This window comes from Castor canadensis, chromosome 7 (genome assembly GCF_047511655.1).
Source record: "Castor canadensis chromosome 7, mCasCan1.hap1v2, whole genome shotgun sequence".
Lineage (NCBI taxonomy): Eukaryota > Metazoa > Chordata > Mammalia > Rodentia > Castoridae > Castor > Castor canadensis.
In genome coordinates, this window is record NC_133392.1 from 7,346,787 (window position 1) to 7,360,271 (window position 13,485).

Sequence of the window (13,485 nt, forward strand, 5' to 3'; positions counted from 1 at the left end):
AGAAGTTATATTATTAGTCAGCTTTCTGTAATTGGAACAAATACAGCCTTGTTCCCTTTGGGCCTATGGTGAGGGGAGCTCATCATGACAGGGAAGGGAAAGAGAGAGAAGAGGAAAGAGCTGAGGTCTCACTATCCCCTTCAAGGGCGTGTCCTCAATGACTTTAAGACCTCCCATTAAGCCCCACCTCTTAAAGGCTTCCAATAGCATCACCCTAGGGACCATGCCTTTAACTCATGGGTTTTTGGGAGATGCTTATCTGAACTACAGCAGGAATGAAACATCAGGATGTCTGCAACTTGCTTTCAAGTGATTTAGGAAAAAGTAGTTGAACTGAACAAGACCAAATATGAATAAACAGTACAAACAGGTAGCAGACTTTGGGATGGTTATTCACTGCACTGTCTAACTTGGCTTTTCTATAGGCTTGAACAATCTTGGCCTGAAAAGTTAGAGCAGGAGAGACAAAAAATAGCAGACCCTCGTCATTTCTTCCTAGTACAAATTAAATGCAAAGGCAAGCCTCCAGAGATGCACAAGCCAGGTGCAACTCACCTGTCCACACCCCAGGAAGCAGCAGCAGGTGGCAGGACAACAGAGCCAGGGAGTGCCAGGGAGGTCCAGAGAAGGGCAGTTTCCTACTGGGGAGCCTTGGCAAGTGACCCAAGAGTGCCACTCAGCAGGCCCTCTGTGTCCTGCAAGGGCCACTCCAGACAAGACAAAATAATGATTCTGTACAGTCCCCTGGGAGGACAGACTCTGACCAGAGTAACATCTGGTAAAAGAGGATTTTGTAGGTGATTGAACTGGAGGCTGCATCAAGAGCTGTAGACACTAAAACTAGTTCTAGTTAGGGCTGAGCAACTTCTTTCAACAGTGGCACTCTTTTCTGCTTGTGCACAACTCTGGGGAGGGGGAGGGGGGTAAGGTCACTCCATCTCTGTCCCAAACTTAGCCATTCTGAGCAGTACCCCCCCACCCCATAGCCTCACCACTGGCTCTGCTAAGTGATGTCAGTGGCCTGGGTGACTCTGACCTTAGTCAGCATTGCTCATACGTCTGAAGATCTGTGTGTCATGGATCTGCCCTGCTCCAGGAAAGCAAACATTCCAGTGGAAGGGCTCAACACCGGACATGCAAGAGGGTAGCCTCACAGGAGGCCAGGGGATGTTTTAAACTCATGTTGACTTCAGTTCGGCTCCATGGGCTGTTTACAAAGATTTCTCAGCTTTTCCACTCATACTGGGGTTCAAACTCAGGACCTTATGGTTGCTAGGCAGGACCTTTTCCACCCTGTGACCCACTGTGCAAGAACAGGGCCTGTTTTGTCTCATATTAAATTATCTTATTTAAATTAGCTTCCCAAGGTGGCTGAAGTACCAAACTTCACCCATCAAGCCAGGTGCTAATAGCTCACATCTGTAATCCCTAGCTACTTGGGAGGTTGAGATCTGGAGGATCACAGTTGGAGACCAGTCTGAGCAAATCTGACTCCGATTCCGAAAGAACCCATCTCCAAAATAACCAGGGAGAAATGAACTGGAGGTGTGACGCAAGCAGTAGAGAGCCCTGAGTTCAAACCCCAGTTCCACAAAAAAAAAAAAAACCACCCCTCCATACTAGATCTGCTACTTGGTGGCCAAGAGCTTTAGGCAAAATACTTCATCAGGACCAGCAGCCTAACTTGTGGGGCCCCATGCAGAATGAAATTGTAACACTTCTCATTTAAATTGAGAGTTTTAAGATGGCAACCACAGAGCAAAGTAGGGATCCTTTTGAGCACTGAGCTCTGTGTGACTACTTAAGTCACAGACCCCTGAAGCCAGCCCAGCACCTGAGCTCTCTGGGAGCTTCACCTTCACACAAGTAACTCTGGAATCTTAATCCCTTCCTTCAGGCCTCAGTGAAGTAAGGCTGGGCCATTGCAGCTTCTGTCTTCTTGGAGGTGGCAACCAGCTGGGGTTAATCTTTGCACCAATGGCCCTGCTTGGGCCAGGCACCAAACAGGCCTTTCTTCAATGTTTGTTGAGTAGCTGTGGTTTAACATTTGTTTATTTCTTCCTTATGTTACACTATAGATTCATTCATGTCTGTGGATCAATATGTTTGCTTTTGTTTTCCTAAGACTATAGTCATTGTTTTTCAAAGAATTCAGGCAGTGTGTGTGTGTATTTAATTAAAAAATAAAAGTGATGGGCTTAAACCCAAACACCAAGAAACTCCTGAAACTGTGAGAGGTTCAACCACTCAGTTCTGTTCCCCTTGTAGCGTAGGGTATGAGCATAGAATTTTTAATGCATCCATAAAGGCACTATGTATTCACTGACTAGAATTAATTAAGAATCACAGAGCGATTCTGTTATAGCGACCACAAGCATGGCTACGTAGCAGACATGAGTGAGGAAAAATTCCCAGGACTGAATTGAGAGCTTCAGATAATTGCAGTTCTGAAGTGAGCTGACCCCTGGACAACAGAGACAGGTGAGTGAAGTCCAGCTCCTAGGCACTCTGACAGCACAGGCCCTTGAAATCCTCAAGTGCACAAGTCCCTTTTACAGCACAAAATGGTTACAATAAAAGGAGCCATTGTCATCTTGGGCCACTCTGTTTTTTTTTTTTTTGTTTTTTTTTTTCTACAACTGTTGGTTTCTGGAAATGAAATAGGAGACAGGAAGCAGGGAACAAGAACATCAGTTAGAGGTCTTTGATTCTCGTGGGAAGGCCCGTGGCAGTGTGGAGTGGGACTGCCCCCAGGGGCCTTTCACAGGCCCTTGGTTCCTGGAGACAGCAAAGCCGCCCCCAGGAAGGCAGAAAGGTGGGAAGGAATTATGCCATCTGCTGAAAGGAAGGAAAGAAGAGCCTTACAAACTCAGCGCCCCTCATTTTTTCTTGTTACTTTATTTTTTTAGTTTTGGCGGCTGAGGGTGTAGCTCTGTGGTGGAGCCTATTATGCACAAGACCCTTGGTCTGATCCTTAGCACTACAAAACAAAACAACAAAACCTTTTTAAATGTTGTAATAATTTTTAACTTATAGACAAGTTGTTAGTATAATACAAAGGACACCCATATAGCCAGCATCCCAATTCATGTTTTCAGCACTGCTATGCTTGCTTTATTGTCTGCTATCATATGAATCTTTGCAGAGTGGGTTGCATACAGCATATCTCTAAATCCCTCCCCTACCCCACCCACCTTTTTTTGGTGGTCCTGGAGTTTAAACTCAAGGCTTTGCATTTGGTAGTCAGGCGCTCTACCGCTTGAGCCACCCTGCCAGCCCTTTTTTGTATCGGGTAGGGTCTCAACTTCGAACTTCAATCTTCCTGGGCTGGCTTCGAACTTCAATCCTCCTGTTCTCTGCCTCCTGAGTAGCTAGGATTACAGGTGTGAGCCACCAGCATCCCGTTCTTAATTGCTATTTTTTCAAATATAAGATTATATGAAAACATGTATAATGCTTTTTCAAGCCCCACAAACCACTCCCCTCCCATACGAAATACAGACTCACTTTTCATGAAGGAAAGATGCAGCTGCCTGGAACTTGGCTGTAGAGGGGTTGGCATCCTTGAGCATAAATTTGACTTTGAGCTTCCTGTGAGCCAAGGCAACAAGGAATCACGATGGTTTGCACAGTTTTAATGATCTGTTAAAAGCAAGAGAGATTCACTTTGTTTCTTTTGCAGGTGTGCAGAGCCAAGGTGGCAGAAAGTCTGAGTGGTTGATGGAGAAATTGGTCCAGCTCCTGCTGCCGGCCTCTTCACTCCATCCTAGCAGTAGGAAGTCACTGGCTCAATGGTCTGGGGTGGCAGTCCCCCCTAACACCAAGCCTTAGATGGACCCCAAGTCTTGGAGTGGAACACAATAGGTGCAGGGGTAGGGTGGCCCTTGGTGCGGGGGTAGGGGGGGAAGTGGGCTGAAGTGACCAAAAGAGCAAAAGCAAACAAGAAACAAGATTGAGGTGGAATGGAGGCTCCAGGTAGATCATTTGAGTTCCCAGAATTAAGAAAAGGCCATCATATACATCCTCCAAGCAGTGTGTACATTTCAAACTCCATCTACTTAGAAGCTTAATGACATTGCCTGAAAAAAGTAGTATTTTCTTGAAGCGCTTATAGATACTTCATAAGAAAAAAAAAGTAGCTAAGTGCCAGTGGTTCACATTACCCAAGAGGCTGAGATAGGGAGGATTACGGTTCAAGACCAGCCCAGGCAAATAGTTCATGAGACCTCCGTCTCCAAAACTATCCAGAGCAAGATAGACTGAAGGTGTGGCAAACAGTAGAGCACCTGCTTGCAAGCATGAAGCCCTGAATTCAAACTCCAGTCCCACCAAAAAAATAAAACGTGTTAAATTCAACATTTGTGAACTTTTTATATTATTTTTCCTCCTGAATGTAAAAGCATGTGTGGAACTCTCATTCCCAGTCACTGCTTGTTTACCTCCTGACTTCTTGTCATCATGTCTGTTGTTGCTGTGAAGTTTTTCCTCATGGCTGAGGCCTGTAATCCTAGCTACTGTGCAAGCAGAAATGGGAAGGATTGGGGTGCAAGGTTAGCCCTTGTAAAAAGTTCCTGAGACCCCATCTCTACAAATAGCTGGATGCAGTGGCACATGCCTTTCATCCTAGCTTTGTGGCCTGGAGGAAGTCATGTTCAGTCTTCCAGCCTCAGTTTCCCTCATCTGTAAAGCAGAAATAATACTGGTGTCTCTCTGAAGGGGCCACCATAATAAGGATTAAAGATGCATAGCAAGTGTTCAGCACAGGGCCAGGGTCAAGGACAAGTATTTGTGCTGCTATTGTGACTTTTATGACTCTTTTGCTTCGTGTCTGTCAAAGTCCATGTTTGAATAACCAGAAATCCAACTGAACAATTAACTAAGATCAGACGGGAGAGTATCGGAAAATAAGCTTTCAGGTACTATATCCTACAAAAGTGACAAATGCAGATAAAAATTAGTAGATGGAATATGTCCTGTAAATTAAGCGACATGTATTTTATTTTTATTTTTGGTGGCACTGGGGTTTGAACTCAGGGCCTTATGCTTGCTAGGCAGGCGCTCTACCACGCCAGCCACTCTACCAGCAGCCGATTATTTTTCCTTATTGAAAAATATCTTTAGAAATAGTAATAACTACTAAGAGGTTTGTAAGATACAAGATAAAAGTGACTTTGAGCTAGGCACTGGTGCCTCGCACCTGTAATCCTAGCTTCTTGGGAGACTGAGATCAGGAGGATCGAGGCTCAAGACCAGCGCAGGGAAGTAGTTCATGAGATCCCACCTCCAAAATAACCAGAGCAAAATGGGGTGTGGTTTAAATGATAGACCGTCTGCTTAGCAAGCATGAAGCCCTGAGTTCAAACCCCAGTACCACCAAAAAAAAGTTCCTTTGCAGCTTTTTAAAATATTGTATTAAAACTTGGTACCATTACAAGCTCACACCTGTAATCCTAGCTACTCAGGAGACAGAGATCAGGAGGATTGAGGTTCACAGTCAGCCTGGGCAAACAGGTCTCGAGACCCTATCTTGAAAAACCCATCACAAAAAGGGCGGGTGGAGTGGCTCAAGGTGTAGGCCCCGAGTTCAAGCCCCAGTACCACTATATATATATGTATAATTAAAACCATATGACATAGAATTTATCATCTTACCCTTTTTTTTTTTGTGGTGCTTCAGAGCAAACCCAGGATCTTGTGCTCTACCACTGCATACATCCCCAGTCCACTTTTTTCTTTTCTAAGTACACCATTTGTCATCAGTACATTCCCAATACTGTGACCCCATCGTTATCCATTTTCAGAACTGTGTTAGCATCCCAAACAGAAACCCTGTACCCATCCAACAGTACTGCCCCACACCCTCTCCCATCAGTCCCCAGTAACCGCCATTGTACTTTCTATAATTGTACCTATTTAATTATTTCATTTAAGTGGAATTATACATTACTTCTCTTTTTGAGACTGGCTTGTTTTCGTGTTTATCTATATTGTATGTCAGAATTCCATTCCTTTTGAAGGCTGCATAATATTCCATTGTATGCATACACCACATTTTGTTTAGCCACTTACCTACCCCTTTATAGACATGTGGGCTGTTTTTACCTTTTGACTGTGTGGACAGTGCTGCTATGAACATGGGTGCACACATACCTACGTGTTTAGGTCTCTACTTTCAAATTGCTGGGTATGTTTACCTTTTTTGCGGTACTTCCAGACTCTTTCCCACAGTGGCTGCACCATTTCACATTCCCTCCAGAAATGCACGAGGGTTCCATTTCTCTATGTCTTCATCAACACTCGCTTCCCTCGTTTTGTTGATGATCGCCATCCCAGTGGATGTGAAGTATCTTAATGTGGTTTTCATTTGCATTTCCCTAATGAGTACTGACTACACATCTTTTCATATGCTCATTGGCCATTTGTGTATCTTCCTTGGAGAAATATCTGTCTGCCTCTTTGCCCATTGTTGAATTTTTTTTTTTTAAATTGTTAGCAACATCTTTTAAAAAATTAGCATCTGAAATAATTCACGTTGTGGGCAACTGGGCTCAGTATTTTAAAACGCAGGGCGTCAAGCTGAAGTGAGAAACAGTCATCAGCTCTGAGGATGCCTTCTTTGTAACGTTCTCAAAACAAAGAAGACAGTATTTTCAAAGGCAGAATTCGAATTCATAGAATGCATGAAAGCTGAAAAAACCAGCTGACTTTTTTTGTGGTTTCTCAGTGAGAATAGGCCACCACCACTCCGAACCAAAGGTCTTTGGTGAAATAAGCACAAAAATCTTCCGTGTGTGTGTGTGTGTGTGTGTGTGTGTGTGTGTCCGCGCGCGCGCGCGCGTTGGTGATCCTGGGCTTTGAACTCGGAGCTTCTTGCTTGCTAGGCAGGCGTGCTACCGCTAGAGTCTCGGCTCCATCCCCAGAAAAATCTTTATTTATACTTACTATAGTTTATGACCAAGAGCTTAGAAAAGCAGGAACTGGCAGCCAGTACTTTGGAGGTGGCCAGGGTCAGTTTACAAGGGATTCTTAAGGCGCCTTGATCTCGAGGCAAAGCTGCGGGGGAGTGGGGAGCACTCAGGTTGAGCCTCTGGGGCTCGCTGGAAGATGGGGGACAACCGGGAGAGCTCATACCTGGGAATCCTCCCACCGAACCAACAGCACTGTGGAGCTACGAAGCTGACCTGCTTGGGCCTATTAGGGCCATGGGAAAAAACGCGCTTCGGGCATCTTGTGAGCTAGGGGGTGCGAAACATCACAGGAGGTATTCAAACGCGTTTTCAAATCTAGTTGAATTCTACACCCACCGTAGGGGCCACACCGCACATTGCCCGTCACGCAGGCGGTACCTGGGTGCGCTGAAGCCAACAAGCCGAGACAGGGCCTGGGAGGCCTGGAGCAGCGCTCGGGAGGGCGCAGAAAAGGGCTCCGCCGCTCGGAGGCCTCTCCCACCCCCGGTCTCGGCTGTAAGTTAATTTGGTCCAGTACCGAGGAGGCCAAAGCACGGGACCAGATTCGCGGAATGGCGGTCCCTGTGGCCTTCAAAGTTGCGACCTCAGACCCCTCCCCGCGCCTTTCTCTGAACGTCTCAATCCAGTTAATAACATCTCAATATGGTTTTTAAACCAATCGAGCCGAAGAGCTCTGTGCAGCCCCACGGGGGTTTTGAGGACGCGTAACCTAACCCGGGGAGGTGAGGCAAGAGTTTGGGGGGCCTGGGGCGCCGGGAAAAGAGCCTCCCCACCCCGCAGCCGCCGGCTCCCTTCCGGAGACAGCACTTGGGTGTCGCTGGTCACGGGCTTGGAATCCAGGCCAGGTGTTGTCTGGCTGCGGGCGGCTGCTGAACCCGGATTGCTGTTTGGTGCCCAGGCTCCAACCGCTGGATGTCAGCACGTCGCGGGTTCGGGGCCTCGAAAGGACTTTGCGCAAGCTCAGGACCCGATCCTCGGGTCCCCCAGGCCGCAGCGTGCCTCCGCCCCGCGAGGCTCGGGGATCCGACCCAAGGCAAGGTTTTAAAAATAGTCCCAGCGAGATCCAGGCAACAGGAAAGAGCATTTTAAAAAATGTGTAAAATGTTTTGCTTCTTGTAGGGAACACACCGCTGCAAGTTCCAGCGCACAGGGCCGTCTCCCCGCGCGCCCACAGCCACAGCCGCCTCTCGGGCACCGTCTCCTGGATTTGGGGAGCGCAAGTGCCCCCTGTGGCCGGCCCGCGCCTGATCCCGCGAGCCCGGGAAGACAGACGCGGCCAGCGCGGGGGCCCAGGAGGAAGTTGGAACGACGGGGCCGGGAAGGGGGCAGGTCGGCTCCGAGGGTGTGGCGGGGCCCTACAGGGCCGGGGCCACCCCGGGGAGCCGCGCCGAGGCCCGCCCGGGCTCGCGTTCCCCCACGTGGCGGGCCGCCCGGGGCCCCACGTGGAAGGGGCGGAGGAGGAAGGACGGTGAGGGAGGGCGGACTCCGAGCCTCCGCGCCGGGACCCCAACCTCTGCGGCCGCGGCCCCCGCGATCTACCCGGGCGGGGCCGGACCGGGGGCGGGCTGGGGAGTGCCCGCCGCGCCCGGCCCCCTCGCCCGCCCGCCGCGCCTGTGTGCACTTTGGCGAAGCCACTAATCCCCCGAGAGAGCCGATTTGTAGTGAGGAGTATCTGTAGGGGGCGAGACCGGCCCATGTGGGGTTGTGTCATTGGTTTGCAACGAGAGACCCCGCCTTTGCCAAAAAAAAAAAAAAAAAAAAAAATCGTGGAGTGAGCGAACGGCGACCCTCACCTCGCCTCCCGCCTCGCTCCTGCGCAGCTGGCGGGCACCGAGAGACGCGGCCGGCGCCGCTTCTTTCCCTTTCCTTTTCTCTCGGTTTTCCTCCTCCTTCCCCGGAGGAGAAAACAAATAAAGAATAGCAAATAGCCGGGAGGCGCTCGGCATCCAGGACCTTCCCTCCCCCGATCCAAGTTGGAATCAGCATCCTCTGGGGGGTGAGCGCATCGCGGGGCGGGCGCGGGCCGGGACCCCCAGCGCAGCCCCCGCCCGGCGGGCGGGCAGGAGGGAGGGCGCGCGGCCGGGACGAGGGGTGGGGGATCGGGAGCCGGGTGGGCGGAGGAAGGGGGTGGGGTGGGTGGGGAAGTAGGAAGAGGCTCGGCGGCGAGGGGAGGAGGAGGAAGGGAAGGGAGGGGAGGGTGGGGAGGGAAGGACAGGAGGGGGAGGGGCGGGGAGCTGGAGAGATTAAGTTTTTGTGTGTGTGTCCCTGTGTGCGTGTGTCATTTTAAGGTGGCTCGGGAGCGGCCCGGAGGAGCCGGCGGCGGCCCGAGGAGCGAGGGACCGAGCCGGGAGCCATGCCGCGCTGAGGGGGGGCCGCACAGCCACCGCCACCGCCACCGCCGCCGGGTGGGGTGGGAGGGGCGGGAGCCGCCGCCGCCGCCGCCTCCCGGGTGGGCGCCCTTCGCCGTGGACGCCGGCGGCCCAGGACGAGGTAAGGGGGGCCCCGGGGGAGGGCAGGGGCCGCCGCCGCCCCCGCCTCACCTGCGGACGCGGGTTGGGGGCGCCGTGCCCGCGCCTCACTGCGCCACTCCGGGAGGAGGAGGAGGGCGAAGGACACCGAGCCGGCATCCGAGGACATCTTTGGTCCGCGCCCCCGGCCCCGTGTCCCTTCTCGGTGCCCAGGGGAGGGGGTGGCGTCCTCCGGGGGTCCTCGCTCGCCGACCCCCGCCAGCTGGCCACGGTTTGCGCCAGGATTTTTGTTGTTGTGATGAGAGTTGATGAATGCGAAGTAGGCGGTCACCTTCCTTCCCATCAGGATTGGAAAAAAAAAAAAAAAAAAAAAGGAAAGAAAAACCCGGAGCGCAGCAGCGTCCGGAGGGCAGCGGCGACCGCGGCGTCTCGGCTACGGTTTCCTAGGCGCCCCCGGCTCCAGCTCTCCGAGCTCGGTGGGTGCGCGCGCGGGGCGCCGTAGGCGACCCGGGCCGAGCGCGCGGCGCGCCGCGGGGACAATACGGCCGGATCCCTGGGGACCAGGAGTCCAAGCATGCCTGGGTGCGGCGGGCCTTGCGCCTTCAAGGCGGGCACAGGCTTGGGGGGGCGGGGGAGGGCCGAGAGGCGGGGGTTCGCGGGGAAGTCGGGGCGCGCGTGGCTCTGGCCCCTGGGGGCGCGGCCCCTGTCGGCCAGGGATCCCGCGCGTCGCCGGAAGAGCGCAAGTGAAAGACGGGGAAGGAGGCGAAGTGGAACCCTTTTGTTTTGCCGACCCGGCATTGTTGGCTCCTCGGGGCAGCCTGGCCACATCTGCCGCTGCCGCCACTGCCGCGCGGGGCTCGGCCCGCCAAAGTCCCGGCTGGGCGGGGGGCCTGGGCGGGCCGGGCGGCGGGCGCGGGCGGGGGCCGGGCGGGCCGGGCATTTCCTCTGCCCGGCCGCGCTCCCGCGGGCACCACTTCCTCCTCGCCAGTCGCCGCTGGGAACCCGGCCCGCCTGCCTGGCTCACCTCCTCCGCCCGGGCCGCACTTTTCGGGTGGGGCGAACCAAAAAGAAAAAGTTTCGCAGGAGAGGCTGGCCGGGGCGCGCCCTGGGCCCAGCGCGGCGCAGGGACACCCGGACCGCCGCAGTCGTCTCCCTGCTCCTCGTCCTCCGCGGCGCGGGACGGACTCGCGCGGCCGGGCGCAGCGCCTTTCTTTCTCTCCCCGGCGTTCTCCCCTGTGTCCCTGGCAAGTTGGGCAGAGGAGCGCGGGAGCTGGGGAAACCTCCCCCAGGCCTTTCTCCTGCGGGAGGCCCAGCGGCGTGGCCCTTCCCCCGGAGCCCACGCCGCGCCCTGGGGCTCGGAGGCCGCGGGCCCGGGAGCTCGGCGCGGTCACCGCGGGCCGCGCGGAGACACTCGCGCGCACACACTCCCTCCCGTGGCTTGCTTTCCGCCGGCGACGCTGGTCGCGGACACGGAGTGTGCGTGTGCACGCGAGTGTTTGTGGTTATCCCTCCCCATCCCACCCCCTACTTTCCCGGAGGCGACCCAAGCAGCAATTGGCTCCAGGGGACCCCACGTTTAGGATTTTATAGGGGAGAGGATTTTTTTTCAAGATATCCCCGCTTGCTTGCGCCCTCGTGGTGGAAGGTGCTGGCAATGGCCTACGTCGTCTCGCCGGTCTCCCTTGACCTACCCGGGGTAAACAGAACATTTGTCCCTTTTCTCTTTAAAGACTGGAGATCGGGTTAAGTTCTTAGAGAGTCAGATGCGAGTGGCTTGAAGGATAAGAGAATTTCATTCTATAAATATGTACCGGGAATTAAAAATGCTAAATGCCTTATTTGCAATTCTGTTGGATATTCTAGATACTGGTGTATTTTTATCTGATATGGATAATTTTGAGGGGACGTTAGATTTGGGGGAGTTTACAAAGTGATTCTGCCTTCTAACTTCGGCGAAATACAACTATCGTGACACTTTTTCAAAGAACCTCCTCTGCTCCGTGCTGTGTTCAAAGACAACTTAAAAATCACCCTAAGGTAGTTGGTTTCCCAAAGTAAAACTAGTTAACTTTTCACCTACTTTGGAAAATTCTACTGCTTGCAAATCTTATTGTTTTATAAATCCTTTACATCTCGAAGTAATGGGACTTTAAAGAATCTTGTTTTTATAATCACTTGATTTCAAAGAGTACTTCTTAAGGCAATTACAAAGTAATATTTAAAATGCTAATTCAACATCTTCAGTCAGAGCAGCTTTAATATTGAAACAAGGTTTCTTTTTGTTTTTCTAAGTAGCAGGGACTGTATCTTGAAAGTTGAAACACTGAATATCCTTTTGTCTGGCTCTGACACACTCCTGGAAAAACCCCCAGTGCCCTTTTTATTGCCCCCAGAAGAAAAGTTAATGAGATGGTAGGTTTCAGGCAAGAAGCAGGCCCTCCCTTTTGCAAAATATGCTTACAGTTTGCCATTGAAGTTGGATGTTAGCCGTGAATGCACTTGCCTTTAATGAAACCAGTTTAATCGTTCACACTTGATCAAGTATAACATGACCAAACAAAGGAAATAAGCCAGCATATTTCTGAGGAGCATTGAGGGATTTAGGTAGTAAGTGTTGGTGTTGGGTCGACCCCTCCCCCCAACCTTCCCTAATACAAGGGAGGGAGAATTGAAGGCAAGGGAAATTTATGGCACTGATTGGCTTTCTGTGCCCCAGGGGTAGGGGACCCCAGTTATGTTCCTGTGGAAAGTGGTTATTAGAGGGAATTAAGAGTTTGGGTTAGGAGCTTGCTTTGAACCTGACAAGGTACTTTTCGGTTTCTTTTTCTTGTTTAGGAAGACACTTAAGCTAAAAGGGTGTGTTGTCCCCCTCCTTTTTTGTAATGGTACCTTGAGAAGGCAGAGAGGAGGGTGGTGTGCTCTGCAGATGGAGCTCAGAGCCCCGTGAGTTATTTACGATTTCACTTGGGATCTTTGAAACTGACCCTTGAATGTGTGTTCTCATGGGGGGAGAGCAGGGTGAATTACCTTTTCTTAACTGTGATTTAAAAAAAAAAAATCCTTTGTGGACTCCCCCCCCAAAAAATGCATTTCCTTGCTAGGCATGAGTTGCAATTTATGATGGTCATGGACTCAGTGAAGCAATTTTTTTGCAAAGCGCGTCTCTTTAAAGTTAAGAAAGTAAAAGGTTTGGCTACTGAAAAACAAACACTCCTACCATTGTGAAAAACACGCCCGGGACATACTTTGTGAGCTATTTTGGCCTTTTAAGACTTGGGCACACCTGTTCCTGTCCCTGCTGAGCTGAGTTTGCTTTCTCTGGCATTGTTAATCTACCCCTGTACACAAGATGAAACGGTAAAACTTGCTAGTGGAGTAATTATTAACTGGCCCATCAGTTACCCTTTCAGGGAATAATCAATAACCTCGCTCTTGACTTTGAAAACTCCAAACAGAAATCCTATTCCTAAGACTGGAGAGTGTTTTAAAGAATGATGAAGCAAACAAATAGCAACAACAAACAAACAAAACTATAAACCAACCTGAAACTGTTTCAGTAGGTAAAAACAGGTAGTGAGCATATGAAATATGCACTGGATTTAAAAAATGTTATCATTGCTGGAAACTGTTAGAATACCAAAGGAAAGGGAGCTTTATTTGAAATTCTTCTGAGTCACTTACTTTTAAAAGGAAAAGGACATCAAGAAAGGACACCTCAGGGAGGGTCCTGCTGAGATCTACCACCAGAATGGCTCTGCTAACGGATCACTAATGTCATGAGTCATTTCTGAAGGCTAAGTTATCTTTTGCACTTAATGCTTTCCCTAAATGGGAAAATGCAACAGTAGAATGGTGGCCCCAGTTGTCATTTTTTACCAGTGTCATTTCAATATAGAGGGGTTGTCATCATAATATGTGCATGAGTGCAGACCGGGCCCCTCCATTACTAGAGTCTTTCTATCAACAGAAAGCAACACCCCCAGTGTCCCATGTCCCTGATGCAGGTCACAAATGAGTATTCAGGCAGCACATGGTTGGGGAAGGAAATT

The 13,485-nt window shown here is 51.0% G+C and overlaps 1 protein-coding gene and 1 long non-coding RNA gene across 8 annotated transcripts in view; one reads left to right on the forward strand and one right to left on the reverse strand.

Annotated features, from left to right (window-relative positions):
• Window positions 1-2,878: 2,878 nt before the first annotated feature.
• LOC141424732 (uncharacterized) lies at window positions 2,879-9,867 on the reverse strand. Its single transcript, XR_012449592.1, has 4 exons — window positions 9,509-9,867; window positions 3,508-3,642; window positions 3,195-3,414; window positions 2,879-2,980 (listed from the first exon to the last, which is right to left on the reverse strand). It is a non-coding gene; the product is annotated as an uncharacterized lncRNA (long non-coding RNA).
• The window catches only part of Ctbp2 (C-terminal binding protein 2), a 148,410-nt gene continuing 143,687 nt past the window's right edge, over window positions 8,763-13,485 (forward strand). For 2 of the 7 annotated variants that reach the window (XM_074078109.1, XM_074078112.1), the window contains exon 1: window positions 9,191-9,458. The gene's annotated coding sequence lies outside the window, so the exon portion shown is untranslated. Of the gene's footprint in view, window positions 8,965-9,190; window positions 9,459-9,805; window positions 9,913-13,485 lie in introns of those variants that run through there. The other 5 variants (XM_074078103.1, XM_074078113.1, XM_074078102.1 and 2 more) reach the window with 4 other exon arrangements.